The sequence below is a fragment of the Mytilus edulis genome, chromosome 3 (assembly GCF_963676685.1).
Source record: "Mytilus edulis chromosome 3, xbMytEdul2.2, whole genome shotgun sequence".
In the NCBI taxonomy this organism is placed as follows: Eukaryota; Metazoa; Mollusca; class Bivalvia; order Mytilida; family Mytilidae; genus Mytilus; species Mytilus edulis.
The window spans coordinates 33,912,316-33,936,425 of record NC_092346.1 but is presented as its reverse complement, the minus strand read 5'-3'; the positions used below and the strand labels follow the sequence as shown (position 1 = coordinate 33,936,425).

The following is a 24,110-nucleotide window of genomic DNA, read 5'->3' as shown; positions in this document are numbered from 1 at the left end:
CATGTGACTGACGGAAACTTCGTAACATGAAGCATCTATATACAAAGTATGGAGCATCCAGGTCTTTCACCTTCTAAAATATAAAGCTTTTAAGAAGTGAGCTAACGCCGCCGCCGTAGCCGCCGCCGCCGCCAGATCACTATCACTATGTCGAGCTTTCTGCAACAAAATTTGCAGGCTCGACAAAATCTAGAAATTTGAAAAAGTCAAATACACATGTATATCATCCCTCAATCAAGGGGGTTCCAATCCCCGGAACCACCCCCTGGATCCTCCACTGAGTGTTCTTTATTTAAAAGGTTTAGGGGTAAAAGAGTTTCAACATTGTCGCCATTGAATCATTTTAAAAATGACAGCCAATCATATATTGATAGAAACCATGTCAATTAAAAAAAGAATATGTGGTATCATTCCTAATGAGGCAACTCTTCACCAGAGGCCAAATGACATAGAAGTTTCATGTAACAGCTTATGGACATCGTATGGCCTTCAACAATTAGCAAAAACCACACCACATGGTCAGCTTAAAAAAAAACGAAATGACAAACGTAAAACAATTCAAGGAGAAAACTAATATGATGTTCAGCCACAAACGACAACTACTAAATAACAAGTTTCTGTCTTGAGAAAGATATAAACAAATTGTAATTGGGTTAATGTGTTTTCTGGCGGGAGACGCTCCCTTAATCTAGGTGTTACAGTACGACAGAAGAACAAACTTTGAAATCTGTTAAAAAGTCGTCTTTTCATTCAAGTACTTAAGATCTTGTCGTCTATCAACGACTTTTGCTAATTTTGTACGATTTTGCCTTTTATCTTAAATATCAAATGTATAATATCAAAAGTAATCAATAAGACACGATCTAAAAAGAAATAAAACTTTGCCGATGTCGTCTGTTAGAGTCGTTATGGGAGTGTTTTCTTAAATGACTTTTTTGACCTTTTTGATCTTTTTTCTTTTTTTTGGAAAACTAAAAATAGATATAGAGCAGTGTAAACAGCAAAAATTTATTAACAAACAAATTGAAATCTACAAATCATTTCATTGATGTTGTGTCTTTGCATATTGATAGCTGTTAAGCGGAGGATCTTGTAGTTTAATTTGGGGCGGGGCTTGATGATTTGTAATTATATTTTATGAATTTTGTGAAGGACGTGTTGGATAGGAACTTAAAGGAGATTCGAATTTAACCCATACTAGCCTCAAATCTAACCTGTTGGAACCCCTAATTATATCTGTCTCTCCGATCAACAAAAGATAACAGTACTATATTTAGTAAACTAAACTGTTTTTAGAACTCTCACTGACTGGTATCCGTTTTCTTAGAAATAAGAAAAAAGTTTCAGGTTTGATTAGTCATGCACTAAAATAAAATGTTTGTCTTTCTTTTTATTGATAACAATCAGAAATATCTAACATCGAATACGTGAACGGAAACATATCTTCACCACTATCCGTTTAATCTATAATACTCAAATTACGAGGTCCAATTTGTCAGCCGTCATCACGTAAAAACGATGAATCAAAGAATTCAACTTTATATATATACTAATATAGTACAAAGGTGTAGATTAAAAATTACACCACTCCAGGCCCTTTTGTTTTTCACTTAATTAATAATAAATAATGAAGAAATTCCGAGTTGAGTCCGATACCGATACCAATAGTATATTCACCTGTTACCTATAACCTTATTTGTACGTTCCGCATCTGACAGGCACACCACCAAACGGTGTATTCAGGATTAATATGCTATATACACGGGTCATATTCACAGGGTTGACACTTCTAGATTGTCAAATTGTTACCTATTGTATCATTTTAATCAGTAAAACTTTCTAAGATAACAATACGAATACTAAAAATCTGGACTAAAATAAGGCGTATAGGTACAGTTTTCAATTTGTTAGCGGGCATGACGTAAAACAGCGAATCAAAGAATTCAACTTTATAACTAATATAGGACAATGCTGTTGATTAAAAAATATTCCATTCCAGGACCTTTTGTTTTCCAACTAATTAATACTACCAATAATTGATAAGTTCCAGTTCGACGGATTCAAACAGAAAGATTTGAAAGCAGAGAAAACTGCGTATCTTATAATCGGCATGACTTTATCAGATGACAATACTAATATCAAAATAAGGCTTGCGCATAGTTATATACTTTAATTTAGTCACGAACCCGCGATATCACGGGTGTGTTCTAGTATAACTGAAATATTGAAATAGAAAAAGGACTTGTCACTGAAAGAATAAAGAAAAAAAGAGAAATAACCTAAAAGAAAATTAAAGAATTAAAAAAAGAAATTTCAAAGGATCCTCAAACCTTACCCAGCCATTTTCTCAAATTATCCGAATTTTTAAAAGATCTATGATTGAAATCATCAACAAAGCTTGAACACTACATGTACATGTATGTTGAAGGCCAACTTGTAAATACATGTGTAATATGTGAGTTTTTGTTTTTTGCTTAGTGCTGAATGCAAAACTCGGTGTAACCTGAAGAGTTTGAGATGGAAAAACAAGTGCAAGCCATTGAAATCCCACTATTGCTCAAGACGTCTTAAAATTCTGTTTTGAATACTTGTACAATATATGATTCTTAGCATTTTATCACTTATCTTAATACTACCTCTTTATTCAATGTGTCTGTTCAAATGGCTTAGAAATGGAAGATTTATTTTTGATGTAAGTTTGTTATTTGAATGATTGAGAAAATATAAGCATTCCTTATGCACCGAACCAACAATACTATCAGTGTGGGAAGGAGAGGGGAACAAACTCTTTTTCAAAAACATACAGGAACTGGATTTAAAACAAAGATGGAGAATGGAAATGGGGAGTATGTAAAAAAGACAACAGACCGACCAAAGAGCATATAACAGCCTAAGGCCACTAATTGATCTTCAACGCCGCGAGAAAATCAAGCTGCCGGAGGTGGTCCTCAGCTGACCACTCAATAAAAATGTGTACTAGTTCAGTGACAATGGACGTCAAGCTAAACTCCAAAACATATAAATGAACTCAAATAAAAAAAAAACATACAAGACTAACAAAGGCCAAAGGCTCCTGACTTGGGATAGGCGCAAAAATGCGGCGGGGTTAAACATGTTTTGTGAGATCTCAATCCTTTCCTATACCTCTAGCTAATGTAGAATAAAGAAACACATAGCAATACGCACAGTAAAACTAAGTTTAAAAGAAGCCGAGTCAGATCATTGATACCTTGTTTGTGTTTACTAATTTGCAATACAAACACACGGATTTGGTACTCTTCCTTTCTGAAACAAGTTATATCCGAGTAGGAAAACTTATATATATATATATATATATATATATATAAAAATTGAGAAAATCAAACGTTATCGATTAACGAAACAAGTGAAAAACAACTGTTATATTCCTGTCTTTGTACGGCCGTTTTCCAAAGAATTTTATATTGAAAAAATTCGGTCAGCAATTCAAACAGACACAATATGTTAATGTGACAATAAATATATCAACATGTCAATAAGCACACACAAGATGAACGACTGGTTGCTGATAAAAAAAAATCTTGATTTATGAATAAAAATACCTAAATCGTGTCAAAACCCATCTTCATTCCGAGTAAGGATGATGATAACTTTATCATTACGTATCTGCCCATACAATATGAAGTACCCTACAGATATTAACCTTTTTATTTGACTATTTGTTTGGTACACACTATGAAATGAGGAAGGGTTCTCATTATAATGTCTGTTCATGACATAAATGTGACAAGAATATAAAAATGCACATGTACTGCAGTTCATGCATATGCTCGGTTTCGTGATTTGATGCTAGGATGCGCAGTAATAAAGTTAAAATTTAACATTAAATCGATTTAATGAAACAGATTTTTCGGTAATGAAATTCAATTCAGCGATCATTCCCTTAAGGTAATTCTAACATTGATTTTGTCTTAAAAGTTGATGGCCAATGGGGATCTTGGTCAAATACCACCTGTTCCGTCACGTGTGGAAATGGTATAGGAAGTAGAAATCGTACATGTGACAGTCCTAAGCCGTCTGCAGATGGGAAGGATTGTGTTGGACCCCGTATGGAAACAACACTTTGCAACTTAGTGGATTGTCCAAGTAACTATATTGAAAATATTTGAAATATTCATATGATAATTAATCTTACCATTGCTTACATATTCCTTAAGTGATACATATGACAAAAAACAAACGAATGATCAAAAGCTCTAAGATGAATATAAATAAATCAGAAAATGAAGGATGTATGTACGGCCTTCAAAAATGAGGATCACATAGCAAGCCGTGAAATAATCGAAACTAGACAACCACTTGCCTAATTTATGGTTGATAATGACCAACTGAATTACAGGTTACTTACTTTAGATATACACATGAAATATGGAGATGTAGCAATGTTTGCGAGTGATCAAACTTCTCACTAACATGGGACAACAGAGTAACAGCAAATCATACGAGCAAATTAAACATCAGTTGAAAAAGGATTCATCAGATTGATTAAAAATACGAAAAATAATCAACAAAAGACTATGTACCCACAGTACAGATCGAATTGAAGAAAGGTTTTGAAAATGAGATAACTAACCATCAGAGTCTAAGTAGCGTGGATGTTAGCAACTATAGGCCATCATAAGGTATTCAGCAAGGAGCAAAACCAAATGCCTTTAAAACACCTTGGCATGAAAAATGTAAAACTACTCAAAAGAGTAAAAATCAACGGCTTGGATAATGAAAAAAAAAAACAATAAACCAAAGTCAAAAATGACAAACTGCAACCCAACACAACCTGTAAACTACAGGTACCGGATTTAGGGCAGGCAAATAACATATTTGGCGTATACAGTGAGAGTTGAGATTTCCATTCTTCAAAGTTTCAAAACATTCTTTATTAATTTCTAAGTCGACCTGAATTTGCATGGAGTATATGTCATAAGACGTTTAGTAAACAACGAAACATCAATCAATATCGGCCTATGTTGTAGACTAGTAGTATATCATGTATATATACACATGCCGAACGAGTTATACCAATAGAAGTGTCGAAAATCAAAATCGTAAAGAGCATGTTACCGTAGTATTCAGACAGACGTATGTGAGCTACCTTTAAATATCATTTAAATCTGGAACAAAACGTAAAAACACATAAGAAAAATAAGGTGTTTACATTGCAAAATCATATTCAAATATGAAGTGAAATAAGGTTTCATAAGGGGTCAGTATATTTTCAGAAATGTTCTGCGACCGTCATACAAGTGAGAGGTTTAGCTAGCTACAAAGCCAGGTTTAATCCAACATTTTCTACATAAGAAAATGCCTGCACCAAGTCAGGACTATGACAGATGTAATTCATTCGTTCGAGCTTGTGATTTTGCCATTTGCTTTGGGACTTTCCGTTTTTCATTTTTCTCGGAGTTCAGTAGTTTTGTGATTTTACGTTTTGTTTCTTATGAGAAAAGTTACTTCCAGATAGTTATGCGTCTGCATAAGACATGTTAATTCCTACCAAAAATGCATTTTGTATTTAAATGTGATTATATATTTATGAGACATTTTTATTCAGTCTTATCTTTTACTTCATTGCTTTTGTTAATTTTTTTTAATTTTACTAGTCATTTCATGATATGTTTTGTTATTATATTCACAGGAAAGTGCAAACAAATCAGGCAAAAATCAGGTAAATATTCTATATTATATCTGTGTCTCCTTGATCTTCTTTTATTAATATTGCCATTTATACTATTTTCTGCATTAAAATATAGTATTGAAATAACTAAGAATACAAGACGAATCTCTAAATCTTTTAAGAACGAGACATAATAGTCCATCATATTAAGTTTTTCTCATCACAAGAAATATGTTTGTCGAAAGGGACCTACCGAATTAAACTAAAAACTAGGTTTCTACTTCAAACGAGTCACACCTGATATCATTCTTCGTTTTTCGAGTTGCTCAGTCTTCGGTTTCATAAGTATTGCTTTGCATACTGTTGTTTGACTATTTAGTTTAGTGATTCTTGTCGGACATTTGGAATCACTATAATTTCATTTATATCTTTTCCTGTTGTCAAATATAGCGATCCACTGAATATATAATCATCTGTTTTATTATTCAAAATTCAATTTCGATTACAGAAAATATTACAATGATTTGATGATTTTAAAGGACATTTCTGTATATATATATATATATATATATATATATATACAGAAATGTCCTTTAAAATCATATATATTTATAAACACGTAAAACAATAACTATAGAGTAAAAAGAAAACACTCATAAGAATATCTATATATTAAATCAAAGAATAGAGGAAATGGACATTTCATAATAATTAACGATAATCTCAAGATATAGTGAACGTTTAAGTTGAGTTGAGTTAAGCCTTTCAATTGATATGTATCTATCATGTGGTCATTTTTTTTAAATTTCCTGTTTACAAAACTTTGAATCTTTCGAAAAACTAAGGATTTTCTTATTCCAGGAATAGATTACCTTAGCCGTATTTGGCACAACTTTTTGGAATTTTTGATCTTCAATGCTCTTCAGCGTTGTACTTGTTTGGCTTTATAAATATTTCGATTTGAGCGTCACTGATGAGTCTTATGTAGACGAAACGCGCGTCTGGCGTACTAAATTATAATCCTGGTACTTTTGATAACTATTTAAACCACTGGGTCGATGCCACTGCTGGTGGACGTTTCGTCCCCGAGGGTATCACCAGCCCAGTAGTCAACATTTCGGTGTTGACATGAATATCAATCATGTGGTCATTTTTATAAATTTCCTGTTTACAAAACTTTGAATTTTTCGAAAAACTAAGGATTTTCTTATTCCAGGAATATATTACCTTAGCCGTATTTGGCACAACTTTTTGGAATTTTTGATCTTCAATGCTCTTCAACTTTGTACTTGTTTGGCTTTATAAATATTTCGATTTGAGCGTCACTGATGAGTCTTATGTAGACGAAACGCGCGTCTGGCGTACTAAATTATAATCCTGGTACTTTTGATAACTATTTAAACCACTGGGTCGATGCCACTGCTGGTGGACGTTTCGTCCCCGAGGGTATCACCAGCCCAGTAGTCAACATTTCGGTGTTGACATGAATATCAATCATGTGGTCATTTTTATAAATTTCCTGTTTACAAAACTTTGAATTTTTCGAAAAACTAAGGATTTTCTTATTCCAGGAATAGATTACCTTAGCCGTATTTGGCAAAACTTTTTGGAATTTTTGATCTTCAATGCTCTTCAACTTTGTACTTGTTTGTTTTTATAAATATTTCGATTTGAGCGTCACTGATGAGTCTTATGTAGACGAAACGCGCGTCTGGCGTACTAAATTATAATCCTGGTACTTTTGATAACTATTATATTATAGTGTGTCTTTCTATGTTGACTTGTGATGTTATACTATTGTTTCATAAAAAGGGAGAAGGTTTGGTACCATTAAAACGTTTAATCCCGCTGAAATTGTTTGCACCTGTCCTAAGTAAGGAATCTGATGTTCAGTGGTTGTCGTCTGTTTATGTGGTTTATAAGTGTTACTCGTTTCTCGTTTTTATATAGATTAGACCGTTGGTTTTCCCGTTTGAATGGTTTTCCACTAGTAATTTTTCGGTCCCTTTATAGCTTTCTGTTCGGTGTGAGCCAAGGCTCCGTGTTGAAGGCCGTACCTTGACCTATAATGATTTACTTTTATAAATTGTTATATATAATTACTTGGATGGAGAGTTGTCTCATTGGCACTCATACCACATCTATGTATAAGATTTGTTTTTCCCTTCAAAAATACATTTGATATGTACAATGATGTACTTTTTAACATACCACAATATTTGTATTAATATTTAAAATGTTTCTGATTTTTAAGTAACGAAAAGTTGGTTTTAGTGTGGTTTCTAGCATCACGAACGTGTTGTAATGTCAAAATCTGCATCTGGTGCAGTAAAATTTGTACCGTTAATGTTAATGAGCTCATTTAATTTGAGCCGCCATTGCAGACACACGCAAAACCAGCACCAAACTCTGTTAATTGCGTAAACTCGTGAGTTAACAGAACATTCGCAAGTATAAGCTTAACTTTGTTCTGCTTTGGAGTTGTTTTTTTTAATCTTTTCCTTTTTATATTGATGGTGTCCATTCTTCCTCGACTCGTTGGATTTACCATCTAAAAACTTTTTTAAAAGCTAAGTGGTATGAAATATCATATTTAGGAAAAACTGCAATGATATTATTTCTTCTTTTACTTTTTTAAATATACAGGATAGAGAAAAACGAGAGCATTGAGTTAGGGAGAGTGGTGCTCAAAGGCATTAATGACCACCAAAATGGAATTGAAATCCAAAAAATAATTATGCGGGATTGTTTCTTAAATATATTGAGCGGGGTGATTTGTTTTGATTATTTTAATATGTGTATGGGTTATGTATCATATTGTAACAACAATCTACGGGAAAATGAAATAAATAATGAATACGTTGTAAAATATGTGTTCAGAGGTACATTTTTCTTTTTAATCAAATTTTCTTTACATGAGTCATGTAATTCGTTTTGAGTTGAAAAAAGTGTTGTTCAATGCATATATATTTCACAGAACGTTTTACTTCAATCATGTCAATCTTAAAACTCTTTTTTATATGTATCACAAATGTATTATATATTAGATTGTAATGTGAAACTGTGAATAGTGCAATTATGATTTTGTAAATGTTCAGGGGGATATTTCTGTTGTATTTATCTTTTATGCCTTTCTTCTTTATATTTAATTTTTCAACAAATAAGTATGGAAAATGCAATTAAATTAATTTGAAATAAAGATGTTGCTCAGAGGGATATTTTCTACGAATACTGTTTTAATACATATTATATATGTTTAAATGAAAATGTGGAAATGGAATAATAATGGATTTGTTTTAAACACATGCTCAGTATTGTAATTGGACAAACTAAATTTTACAATATTAAATTTGCATACTATGTTATATGTTTTTACATGATGAAGCTGTTAAAAATGAAACAAACCTTTGTGGTTCTTACATATATATTCAGACATATGTTTCTTTATTTGTTCGATTTTGCATTTCTTTAAGAGTGTTGAATATTACTTTTTAAAATGAAGCTGTTTGAAAAAAAAAACAATACTTTCGGCATAGAATGTTCAGAGCGATGCTCAATTTTGATATTTAACAGCATCGTCGAATCCATGTGGTTATGTTTTTAAAGTAACGTTTTGGTCAAGTGTGTTAACAACAAAGCGTTAAAAAAATAAATACAAAACAGATATATCACTATCTGAACATTTTTGAATATTTCATTATATATTTGAAGGTAATTTATATAAGCAAAATTAACATGTGTTTGTTTATGACACATTATGGGATATATTTTCTGTAAAGTGATTTATTTTCTCAATAAATGTGGGTTTTTGTTAAATATTTTTAAATATTTATTTACTAGCCAGCAGTTCACCCCTTAAAATGTATAATAAAATTGAGAATGTAAAAACGGGAAATATGTCAAAGAGACAGCAACCCGACCAAAGAGCACAAGGCCACCAATGGGTCTTCAACACGGCGATAACATCCTGCCCTCGGTGGTGGACTTTAGTTGACCCCTAATAATAATGTATACTAGTTTAGCAAAAATGGACGTCACACTTAACTCCGAAGCGTAAAAATAAAACAAACTTACAAAGAAATACAAGACTTACAAAGACCAGAGGTTCCAAAAGGACAGGCGCAAACTAGAGGCAGGGTTAAAAAATGAAAACAACACGTTCTATAAATTTTATCCGTCCGAAGCGCTATTCTTGATTTACCTTCACCAGGAACGCTCAAAGCCAAATAATCGACTGTCACGGAATTATAAGAATGATATATTTGACGAGCTATATAATCAAATATAACTTTAAAAAAATAGCCAAATCCATCTAAGACCAACTTTGCATGAGGAAGTTGATACCATAGTTTCTTTGTAATTTCAAAACAGACTCTTTTAGAAAAAAGATTGTTTAAATCATGTCAGTACCGAAGATGATAATGCCCTCTATCGGGTAGTGATAGTTCACCAGCAGAGGTATCGACCCAGTGATATAAAAAATGAAAACAACACGTTATATTATTACATGCGTCGTTCAACACGTTTCTATCTCTAGCCAATGTGGTATAAACAAACACAAATCAATATTCACAAACTTAGCTCAAACGAAGTCTGAGTCCGATGTTAGATTAGATAACAGAAGAAACAAATCAAAATGACTATAATGAACATAAATAACAAAGGAATACTAGCAATTCCTGGCATGCCCGCTCCTGACCTTAATTAAATGGGTTAAAAGATTATGTCTTCATCATATGACGAACAAGTTCAATCCCTACCTTAAGAGGTTAAGTATCTAATACCATAAAAAATATACGTATCATACCAGTAACTGGTTTTAGAATAAATGTGTTCTTTTCTGATGCAAACACCCTATGAGTGAATTGATATCATTTCCAAAAGAGGTCATCCTTAATGACTTGACAAATGTATTGTCACTATGCCTCTTCTGAATAATATATAAAAAAAATATGTTGTATGATTGCCAATGAGACCAATCTTCACAATAGACCAAATAACACAGATATTAACAACTATAGGTCACCGTATGACCTTCAACAATGAGCTAAGCAGAATGTTTATTGGTTTGGTTAGATTTTGATTAGATTTTCTATAAATAATGTTTTAATATGTAATATATATGATTTAAAAGATATGTGGAAATGGAATAATAATGGATTTGTTTTGAAGACACTCTCTACATTTAAATGGAACTATTTTTTTTTAATATTAAATTTGCATACTATGTAATATGTTTTTACATAATGAAGCTGTTAAAAAATGAAACAAACCTTTGTGGTTCTTAAATATACATTCAGACTCAGTTTTTTTATTTGTTCGACTTTTCGTTTCTTTAATAACTTTTTAAAATGAAGCTGTTTGAAAAAAATACTTTCGGCATAGAATGTTCAGATAGATATTTAACAGCATCGTCGAATTCATGTGGGTTTGTTTTTAAAGTAACGTTTTGGTTAATGCAAGTGTGTTAACAACAAAGCGTTTCAAAAATATATAAAAAACAGATTTATAACTATCTAAACATTTTTGAATAACTTCATTATATATTTGAAAGTAATTTATATAAACAAAAACAAAAAATGTGTATGTTTATGACACATTATGGGATACCTTTTCTGTAATGTGATTTTTTTTCTCAATAAATGTGAAATACTTTCAAATATTTATTTACTGACCAGCAGTTCACCCTTTAAAATTGTATAATCACATTTTGATTGAAAAAACTGGAAATATGTCAAAGAGATAGCAACCCGACCAAAGAGCCCAAGACCTCCAATGGGTATTCAACACGGCGACAAAGTCCTGCCCTCGATGGTAGACTTCAGTTGACCCCAAAAAATAATGTATACTAGTTCAGCAAAAATGGACGTCACACTTAACTCTGAAGCAAAAAAAAACTTACAAAGAAATACAAGACAGAAAAAAGACCAGAGGTTCCAAAATAAGAACAGGCGCAGGGTTTTAAATAAAAACAACTCGTTATAAAAATTGTGTCCGTCCGACGCGCTTTTCTTGATTTACCTTCATCAGGAACGCTCAAAGCCAAATAATCGACTGCCAAGGATTTATTTGAAGAGCTGTATAACCAAATATAATCAATTTTTCTTTTAGCAAAATCCATCTGCCTGAAGGATTTGATACCATAGTTTGTTTGAAATTTTAAAATTTATTAACGGACTTATTTTAGAAAAAGAATGTTAAAATCATGTCAGTACCGAAACTGATAATAATGCCTTCCATCGGGTAGTGATAGTTCACCAGCAGAGGTATCGACCCAGTGATATAAAAATGAAAACAACACGTTATATAAATTGCATACGTCGTTCAACACGTTTTATGGGATCTCAATACTCCGCCTATATCTGATCATATCTAGACAATGTGGAATAAACAAACATATAGCAATATTCACAAACTCAGTGGTGTACAAAGTCAAAATACAAATTATAAATATTTATACAATTTTATTGTACAAATTATAATTTGTACAAAATGATAACTTGTACACAACATATTTATCGTTTAACAATTAAAAAGCTTAACAATCATATATTAAATCAAACATGTTTCTTTTAGCGCTTTTAACGCATCTCCTACGGTTCCTTAGACACAATTGTTATAGTTGATAGTAACGACTTGTGACGTTACCTACTAGTAACGTCTTTCTGTAGTTTGTATATATTACGGAACCATATTGACGGACCTGCTCCACTTGTAATCAAAAATATGATGTTATTGAAGTTGCTGATATTGAAAAGCTCATCAAAAAAGGAGGAAATGGTAAATTTTGATTTGTTTTAATTTGTCAAATATATAAGAGGTTCTGAAATCGAATGTAAACAAAAAAAAAAAATCCCAAATCCTGGAATTTAATTGATTGATTGACTGTTGGTTGCTTAATGTCCATTGGCAAATAATTCATGCATGTTCATGACGATGTATCAAATTAATCATACTATGCATTATGGTATACAAAAGATTGCAGTCACTTTGGCGCATCAACCTAAAATCTTAACTCTATATGATCACAGTAAATAAGGGTGAACAAGTATCATTTGAGAACTTTAGGTCACACAATAGACGACCATATGAGCTTAACTTTTTCACAGATCTTCTTATATATATAATATTTGAACAAGCATATCGTTGTTAGGGCTGAAAACACAATTAGCTTTATAACAAAATACAAGTTTAGCTTTGTGCCATACTCAAAATGGTTTAATTCTAACTTTGAGATGACACCAAACTTTACTACTTATCCATTTAGGATATGTATGATATTATAAAAAACAACACATGTTGGGGTCGGTCATGGGGGTCTCCATAAAACTAACAAAAAACGAGTAAAAACCTGTTAGCATTTGCCGGGAAGCAATACGCATATTTACAAACAACTATGCACAATGTATCTTGCAACAAAAACTTACTGACATATAAAACTTGTAGTTAAAATTATTTTTTACCATTTGAGTTGAATCTTATTGAATAAAAAATATTGTACAAGTTTTAAGTAAAATTAAGCCTTATTTTGTACAAATAATAATGTGATCATGCACTTTTTGTACAATTTGTACAATTATTTTGTACAATTTATAATTTGTACAAAATGATAACGTGTACACAACATATATATATATACATGTATATTAAACTAAACCAGAAAATTTATATCAAACAATAGCACTATATCAGAGTGATATAGCTGGTAAGATGAGAGTTTTTTTTATGAAAGTCTTTCAAGGATAATGAAACTGACCGTATTTAGACATTGATATTTTGTTCAATAAAATAATAAAAGCATGTCTATCATGTCGTAGGTTTCGGAGTTTTGATATTTGTCCTAATGAATGATTTTTTTTTCTTAAAAAAATGTCCTTTACCAAGTCAGGAATATGGCCATTGTTATATTATTGTTCGTTCCGTGTGTGTTACATTTTGACGTTGTGTCGTTCGTTTCCTCTTATATTTGAGTGTGAATTCACATTACTTTAAAACGTGTCACGGTACGTCTCTATCCCAAAAGTTTTGATGTTATATTTGTTATTCTTATCGGATTTTGTCTAATGCTTAGTTCGTTCTGTGTGTGTTACATTTTTATGTTGTGTCGTTGTTCTCTTAAATTTAATACGTTTTCGTCAGTTTTAGTTTGTAACCCGGATTTGGTTTTTTTTTCTATCGTTTTATAAGTTTCGAACAGCGGTATTCTACTGTTCCCTTTATTTATGAACTAAGACGTCGAAAAACGAGCAGAAAAAAACATTGTGTGAATATTGCAGCTGCTTCTTTAATAATACTATATGATAAATGTTTTTATTAAAAGATACTTAACAATAAATTTATATAATATCATAGGCATAAAATTCTACATTTGAGGATTTGTTTCCATGAAAACAGTATATTCAATAAACTTAGTGTGTCAAATAAATAGTGATGGAAATTGATAAGTCTGGATTAAAATTATCGTTTTTTTCGTATAAAAAAACCCAATGGCAACTGGAATATGAAATGATGAATTGAGTCGTATTAAAACATTTAATTGAGAATGAAAATGGGGAACGTGTCAAAGAGGCAACAACTCGACCCTAGAGCAGATAACATCAGAAGGTCACCAACAGGTCTTAAATGAATAACTCAATTTGAACCGTTAAAACATAATGTACAAGGAAGATTTAAGGCTTTTTTTATACATTTAACAGAAACCGAAAGTAGGAAATCGATAATTTTGTCAAAGTAAAAATATGATTGTTTTTCCCGTACAATACAGAAATTACAATTTCTAGTCAAAAATAAGGTTGATAAGATGAAATTTCCGAAAACTGGAAACAGGAAATTTTTTAACATTTTATGAAAAGTAAAATATGTTTGTCAATATTCCCAAATTCTGTACTGTATAAGTTAAAATTTTTAATACTTCAAAACAAAAAATAACCTAATTGACCTTTATATTTATGTGACAGTTTACCAAGAACAAGTTCAGCTGGGATTAATTCTGTAGACTGAACTAATTAATGGATTAGACTTTTATGGTAACATAATGGCAAATAAATGATATAAAAAGAATAGTTTAAGCCAATAATTCTTCACATTTCATATCATAACTTATAACATACATAGTGCATACCAAAGTTGTACTTACCTAGAGGTGATGTCATCAGATTGTTAACTTATTATTTTGACAATGATTTTTATTTTTTTTCAATTTTGATTGTATTTGCATCGAATGATACCGATATTGCTTTTTTGAAATCGCTTCGGTTATAGGTAAAACTAGTTTTGTTAAGTGTTCGTTTACATGGTACGTAAACGTACCCGAAAATTGTGGCTTTAAAGGAACATTTAAATGAGTGTTTGTAACTACAATCCCCTTCCCTCTGATGAATGTGACCTACCAAATTAGACTTTTTACAGGATCTGTTATCACATAAGCAACACGACGGGTGCCACATGTGGAGAAGGATCTGCTTACCCTTCCGGAGCATCTGAGATCACCTCTAGTTTTTGGTGGGGTTCGTGTTGTTTATTCTTTAGTTTTCGTCCCTCTTTTTTAAAAGGTGACCTTAACAGGTGCGTCAAATAACAAGAACTTTTAAATTGAAATTAAAATTAACGGAAATTTGATAATGATTGTAATGATAACGAATCCTTAAATTCATGAATGTGTAACGTGTAACCAGGCGGGGACGTTAAGGTTCGTACTAGTTTCCTGGGATCTGAAGGGCAATGCAAAAATTCTAAAGTCAAACAGTCTCCGCTTTACTACCAAATATAAAACAAACACTACATAACATGAGTTTCAGCACTTATCAACTTAACCCGAACCTGCTAAATTAAAAACTGTTTAAAACCCTTTCAAACTGATAAAATTGAGAAAGGAAATGGTGAATATGTCAAAGCGACAACCACCCGACCATAGAGCAAACAACACTTGTTTTAAACCAAATGTTTTGGCTAAAACCTAAATGTATGAAACTGGTATGAAACCTAAATGTATGAAACTGGTCTGAAACCTAAATGTATGACACCTATTGAAACGAATGTTTGGAAACTATTTAAACTGGTGTAAACATTCGTACGAAACTTTATTTAATACACATGTCTATAACTGTCGGAAAAAACGGGTAGCACTAAGGCATGGTATGTCAGCAAACACTCATTGCAATATTGATAAATGTGAGACGCAAAACCTTAGCACCAGCCCTGTTTTGACAATCTGTACCGAACAGTCTCAATACTTTCTTTATTCTGTCCGCGGATTCCAAGCACTTCATTTTACTTAAACTAAACCTTCTGCCAGCTATAAACTAATTCCTTTCCGATGTTCACTGTCTGCTGTCTACGGTACAAATGACAACTTGAACAACAAATGGAAGTGTTTAACGACCTTGACTGGCTATACAGCCCTCGTACGGTCGGTCACACAACTTGAACTGACTAGCTACCCACTATTTATACTCTCAACGCAGACCTCGAAGAGAGCACCTTAGCAACAACTTACAGGTAAAGCGTCTTATAGCAACCATGGATAAAGGGATAATTTCCATGCTGTTTTCAATGATAAAAAAATCAAATGGGAAATCCATAAAGGTTTCGGAAAATATATAACTGTAGAAATATTATAACCTGCTTAAACTGTAAATTCGCAACAAATGCTTTGTCAATAAAATCCCAGATCTGGCATGGTCCGATTGTCATACTTGACCACCGTTACTTCTTTCACGATCCTCTTTGTCGATATACCGAATGACAGCTGTGTATATACGCAAATCTATTTTATTTTTTATCTACATAAATCGACCACCAGCCCCTTTGATACTTGCTTTTAATTTTGGTTGCATCTTCTGATCGCGTTTTTGAAATTTATTCGAAGACTCAGTTTTGTTGTTACTTTTACATAAACCTTGATCTACAGATTGGCAGTCAGGACAGAGAGTCTTTTCTTTATACGATATAAAAAAAAAATCATTTAATGACACCTCATACAAGACAGCAAATTATCAGGAACTTTGAGCGCATTTTTTTTTACAATGCTGCGAACCGTTTGCATCGCATTTATGGTATTTCAATAAAAAGCGTAAGGCAATATAAAGCTTATTCAACATGTATATCAACAGATCAAGTTGATATTTTTAAGAAATGAATATTGAACAAGTTGTGTTTAAGAATATGCATATTAATCCTGCGTAAAAATTTAAAACCATCATATGTACAAGTTATGTGTTGCTTCATATTCAAATAATATGTACATAACTAGATATAGTTGACCTGTGTTTATCTGATTAAAGAATGCTCCCAAATATAATTGCAAAAGTCCTTTTGTGTCAATTTTTATTTTCAGATGTACTACTTACGTAAAATACAATTTTAAAAATATACCAATGTCGCCAATGTACAGCATTCATTAATGCCAGATTACATTTACACAAAAAAGAATAATAGCCACAAATAGATTTAAAAAGATTAACGATTCTTGCTAAAAAAAAATCAAAGGTTATGATACAATTAAACAAAAGTATAAGATCATATGTTTGTATTTAATCATATTGAAAATATCACCTGAAAATAAATAATTTGAAATGGGTCAGCCAAATCTTTTTCAATGAAAGACACAGCAAAGCCTTGGTAAATAACAGATTAAGAAAATCTCATAAGAAGATGAAATCGTAACAAACTAGGATGAATATTTTGTTTTAGTAAATGATATTGAATAGGACAATGTGTTTTTAGTTATGAAGCTGTCATTTACTTGGATGCAATAGAATTATTTGCGGATCCTGGATAAAGAGCGCTACATCTTTTATCGCAAAAAAATAATATTATATGTTTCATGTGTTTTTTTATAATTCTTATGATTTTATTAGCAAAAAAGCGTCCAAACATTAACATTATATTTTACCCTTTCTAGATTTAAGCCCCAAATTTATAAACTACTTGATCTGCTCCTGAGATGGAACATACGAGTGTTGTTTTAAAGCCACTACCTTTATTAAATATTGTGAGCAATATGTTTTAAATTGCGCAATCCTATATATATATATTTCGTGCTAGTTATACTAAACATTTTGAAAATAAGTTGCGCCAACGTGCTATTGACACAAATGAGTTGGGGAACGAATGGATTGATTTTTGTCCCAAACGTATATCTCTAAATGTTATAAAAGTGCTTTGTGCAAATGTAACCATTGGTAAAGGATGCAAATATGATTTACTAAATAATATTTTGTTTTTATTATGATCAAAAGATTCTACTAGAGCAATGAAAAATTAGTAAAACATAATTCAGATTTTTTTTCATGCTCGAATGATACTTTGCAAAAGGTTTTGCTTGATAACAGGAACAGCTTAAAACAAATCAAAATTTACGGCTGGAAAATATGCATCCGCAAGAAACAAAATTTTCTTGTAAAAAATAATGCTTCGAGTAGGACTTTAATTTTCAGTCCGTAACTTCTTTTTTTCTTTTATATACCTTTACTGAAATTAAGAAATATTTCATGGGGTGTTTGATTTATATTAATTTTACCACGGGTTGACCCTTTAAGCTTAAAAAATAAATATGCGTACGCATAGTAGGGTCAACTATCGACTTAAATGTCAATCCCTCGGTAAGTTCAGTATAAATGCAAGCGCCCATGAATGATTTCTTTTGTATTAGGACACATATTTCTTTTTTTTATCGATGTGCTCTGGGATGACGGTAGTCATTTGCTGCATTTCTCAATACTTGTCTTTTATTTTGGCTTCTGTACTTTGTCTATAGAGTGTATATATGCTATTTTGTTTTTCTTTGTTGACATAGTGTTTGCCTTTATTGGGATCCAGATTTATAGAATACAATGTTGCCTGCTGTATCCAATATTTAAATAAAGGCAACAGTAGTATACCTCTGTTCGAAATACATAAATCGAATGAGAAAAAAAACCAAATCCAGGTTACAAACTTAAACTGAGGAAAACACATCAAATATAAGAGGAGAACTACGACCCAACAGAAACACAACATTAAAATGAAACACACACAGAAACAAACTATAATATAATAATGGCAATTTTCCTGACTTGTTACAGGCCATTTTAATCAAATGGTGGGTTAAACCTGGTTTTTGTGGCATGCCAAACCTCTCGTTGTTATGGCAGTGTTACATATATGACGAATAAGTGTATTTTAGTTGGTTAGTATGCCGTAATGCAACTTGACGTAAATGTGTATACGTATGTTTGTGCTGTGTTATTGTGTGTATAAGTTTCATACACGGACGACAAATTCCAAGTATTCTCTTTAACAGGGTTACCCTAAAAATCTCTGGTAGCGTAATAAAGGGAATCCTGGTCACATAAATAAATAAATGGACCTGGTGTAGTCTGAACGAAGTCTTGCAAGTTAACATAAACACAAAGTCGATTAAAAGTTCAATACTGTATTATTCAAAATCCAAAGTACATATTACAGTAATACAAGTTTACAATATCTAAACTGCAGGCTCAACAATACGGTAACATAATCCTAAATCTCCTACGTACACTCCTCTCGTACACACAATCGTGTCTCTCGTATATCGTATCTCCTCTCAATATCTGTTTCTCTCTTTTATACTACTCTAGTAACATGATTACAATATGGTTAAATGACTCTGAACAATGAAATATTCTACCGGAGCCCAGTAATGCATTCAGTGAGGCCTTTTTCAACAGGACGTGGAAAAGAAATTGTTTTTTTTTCTGATTTTGTTCTTTGCCTTCAACTTTTTTTGTACATGTCCTCCCTCCGTTTGTATTAGAGTTCCCATGGCATCATTTGGATCATCGGTATATAGATCTGCAAAGGATTTCATAATCTCTACCTGAAATTGTTTCCCTTATATTATTTTTTCCCCAAAATGACAGCCCCTCCCTCCTTCCTCTCCGCCTTCGTCGATGTGAATGGCGATACCATGCGTTTATTTAAAAAGATGCGATCCGAAAATGACAAGAAGAAATGTGATTTTCACCAATAATCTTCAAGTCATTCGAACCTCGTTAGCATCCAAGGTTAAAGGTCCTAGAGTGCAAAAAGTTTTTATGCTTAAATTCAAGCTTGAATGTTAAAAAGGAAGAGTTAGCTGAATACACATAACAACGCGTGTGAAATGTTCCTCCGACAGAGCTCTACATTTTATACACTGGATCCGATACTGTCCGGCCATCCATTCAAAAAGTATAACGACGAGATTTTGTATCTTTGATGTAGTAATAGATATCAACCTATTATATACTGAAAAAAGTATTTTAATATTTGAGGTCATGAAAGGTCAGGAGTAAATTTCGCCTTAACCTTTGAAGGATTATCACCATGACTTTGTGATTCTAGAAAGGTTCAGGGGTCTACAGTTGAATGGTGGTAGTCCTATGTCTCTACAATTTTCGGTTGTTATGTTCGGTATTCCATTATATACTTTATTATTCGTGTTGCCCTTAAATCAAGTATTTACTTTTCATTTCAATTTACCTTGTTTTGGTTTCTTTTCCATATAAGTTATGACTTTGTAACGTAGGTAAACTTCTAGCGTCTCTATTGGATAGCTTGTATGAAAAGAGTGAGTGGAAGCAATCATGTATTCCCTAGCCTAGAGTGATTTTTGTTTTGTATACTAAATAGAACTACACACTAATTGATGGAATTTTAATGAAAACAAGGTTTTGAATACAAAAGCAAATGTAACCATTAGAAACATTTTTTTTGATAAAGAATATATACATATTTTAGTTAATAAGACATAATATGTACACGAGTTTGTTTTGATCATTTAATTTTATTTTATATACAATTTTTTGCAAGCCTGTCGAAATTGATTGTCACAAATAAAATATATGACGGGATTACATGCATTATTTATAAAACATCCACGCTTCAAAACACCTGTAATGACAGCATGTTTCAGGGATGAATCTGATGCTCCCCCAAATCCAGCGCCAATCGAATATAGAATAAAACCACAGAGGGAGACACCAGTTGCGACAATAAGACTGATTGTCATCTTATAGTGCGGTTTCCTTTTTCTGTAGTTAGCGGTTGGTTCGGACTTGTGAACTTTTGCTGTAAGGTAAATTGTGTTTCGTCTATTCGTTTTTTCTTTTTTAAATTGTTTATAAATCAAATAAAGTATCTTTCCATAGCAATACGAACAGTATATGAAGCATGAAATTCCAAAAACACCAATTGCCATCCCATACAAACCAGCGGTCAATAATCCTCTGTATTCTTTGTGTGTTGTGCATTCCGTTCCAACCAGGCTGGCATTTTTCAGCGACACCGTTTCAATCCCAATCAAGAACAACGTAGGAGTGGAAAGGACCGATGCACATAAGATAATTAGAAAACAGACTAAATTATGTTGAAAAAAAGTAGTTTTCCCTTTTAACCAATTGGTTATTTTACAAGTTGTACAATGAACTTCTGATTTTGTAGCTACCAATATACCATATATACTCTTGTAACGCTCATGGCCAATAAGAGTCAATATCAACCACGAAGAGACAATGGTCGTGTGAGCAATAGATCGAAATAGTTTACAAGCAACATCGGAAGATATTGAATAACTAAATCGAATAGCGATCGCCTCGAAAGGCATAACTACAGCACATGTAGTGAAGTCGACAGCTGAGAGCCAGATAATTAATGTGCGAATGTGGAACCGTTCTTGCATATCGCTCACTCGCCAGTAAATCAACATTGTGTGAACATTTCCAACGGTTCCAATTGAAAGCAATATTATTATAATTGCAAAGTCTGAACACCGTCTAACAAATTCATTATATTCGATATCTGCTAGGAAGGGAGATAGCGTTGGAACTAATGTAGAAATGTTAAGTTGTAATGTAGAGTTTCTCAATTTGTTTGAGTAATTATCCTCGCGGTAATTAAGAACGTCAACGGTTGTGGATTTCTCCATTTCAATAAAAAGTACAGTTCTGAAATAATAGAAAATTATTACAGAATTATTACATAAAATTGTTAAAGGTCGTACGCGAATTACTGATTAATTTATTTCAACTCTATCTGAACAAATTGATACATTGCACTATACATGTTATAATGACGAAATGAAGAAAAACAAATTGCCAAATTAAAAGGAAGAAAATTTAAATACCAGACATTTACGAATGATATCTCTTATATTTTATATGCATTTTGAAATTTAATGAAAATTCCCTACCGTTGGCTGAACAATTGTTCAAACGAACTAAAATATTTCAAACTTTTGTTTTACATAATTGTTAGAAACAAAAATATAGTACTAACCTGTGCGCTTGATTAAATTGTATGAGTTTGAAATATTTTACAGTAATTAAGAAAAACACTAAAATATTTCCTTATTTCGTTTTGTTATATCCTTTTACTTTTTGAAGCAAGTGTACCGTTTTTCCTGAGAAAAAAATGTATGAAAAATCCCAGTAAAACATATCTAGTGTAATTTTATTTCAGGAAATTGATCAAGTTGATAGTTTCAAAAAATAGCTATAAGGTCATAAACTAGTAGTCCCCCATTGATATTCATGTGACATATAAAGCAGATGGGTGAAAGGACAATCTTTTCCCTAAACAATAGCACAATACTATCTCAATCCTCCTACATTTTAACCAATTCTCAAATTGTTGAAGAATTGTCAGGTATTTGATATTGGTATATTTTTAACAACATTAATAAATATCTATTTTAATTACTGAATCGTGTTATTGTGTTCTTGTGATGTGGTATTATTTTATATCCTTGTGTTTGCTTTTGCTGGTATGCTTTGTCTATGTGCCTTTTTGTTTTTCCTTCTTTTTACATATGTGCTTGTTTTTTGTGACTAACGTTATCCCTATTTTTGACATTTTTTACCGATAAGTTATGCTTGTTTTGTTCGCACATAGTTGTCCATATATTAGAATGGTGTGCGATAGTCATACAAGTGAGAGGTTTAGCTATCTATAAAACCAGTTTTAATCTCGTGATCTTATTCTTGTGTACAAAAATTACACAAACATTTGGATAGAATTTTCAAGAAAAATGTTTATATCTGTAAATGATTCAGGCTTTTTTGTAGGCAAAAACCAGTTAATTTCCAACATTTATAGTAATTCTCATTTTATAAAAAAATATTGGATTATTTTAGGGATTTCTTCTGGGTCGTCCCCACTTTTTGTTTCAAACACTAGCAAGTTTGACCCAAAACTATAGAAATAGTGCTGAGGTATCATTTTCAAATCTCCCTCACTATAACTCATATATAGTCTTTTAACCTAAATATATTTTAAAGCAATGAAATCAATTGTGATATCTATTATATCTAATCCCCCTTTTCATATAGACAAATGATCAAATTTCATTTAACTTTATCTGGTTTATTTAAAAAAGAAATAGAATTAAAACAACATTTTCTATTTTTTCAACTATTTCTGAGGAACTTCAGAAACAGTTCCTGAAAATGAAAACAGGCATAATTTTGATATTTAAATTATCCATAATTTTACATAAGTAGTAATATTTCTTGTTTTCTGCCAAGAGCACAATAATCTTTTCATTTTTTCATTTTTTTTCTCCCAATTTAGTTTCTTACAACAGTATTTACATGACTGTTTCCTTCCGAACTTTAACCTTCTTATTTTTGTTAAATATCAATCCTGAGAAGGAACCAAATATTACCGTTTCATTCATGACTAATTGAGCGTATTTGGTAAAACTTAATAATGTCTTACCGTCTGCTAGTTGGTTATTTTTTATCACTACGATTTTTAAAATCTAGTTTGATTTTGTAACCTTAAAACTCAGTATTGCTTCTTAAGCGTGATCACCATAATTTCACCGTTAGAACAAATAGGCAAGCTGATAAAGGACATCCTTGTCAAATACCCTTGGTGCTTTTAAAGACATCATATATCCAAACAATGTTCGTTACACATGATAGAATAGTATGTTGACATAATTGTTTGTTTTTATACTGATTACGATAATAACACACTATTGACTGCTGTAGCCTTATTTTTGACTATTTTCCCTATTAATGTTGTTTGTTTTGTTTACATATTGTTGTCAGTATAACGGAACTCAAACGCTTCAGAAAAGACAACAAAGAGTATTTCCACTTCAATTTAAAAAAATCAGTTAATCAATAATACTTTGTTTCCGTCTAAGTTTTGAATCAACAGATGTTGTTATTTAATACGCTTTGGTAGAGTGTATGATAAAAATACATGTCAATTTTCAAAAGAGAATTAAAAAAGTGATTATTTAGTGACAAGGAATTACCTTTAACAATGGTTACGCTATGAATCTGCGATTGTTCTATCTTGGTATTCAATATTTAGAATGTATACAACTAAGTCTTTTAATCAATCGCAATTTTTTTTATGAAATTCGAGCGTTAACACGTCCAATCCAGTGGATTTGTTAAGCTTCATTATATAAAAAGCATCTAAGCATTCGTCCACTGAAAAATATCCA

General features: G+C 31.8%; 1 long non-coding RNA gene across 1 annotated transcript; it reads left to right on the top strand.

The window, feature by feature from the left end:
* Positions 1-3,963: 3,963 nt before the first annotated feature.
* LOC139514842 (uncharacterized) lies at positions 3,964-9,427 on the top strand. The gene is made up of 3 exons (XR_011662722.1): positions 3,964-4,125; positions 5,672-5,701; positions 8,297-9,427. It is a non-coding gene; the product is annotated as an uncharacterized lncRNA (long non-coding RNA).
* The last annotated feature ends 14,683 nt before the right edge of the window (positions 9,428-24,110 follow it).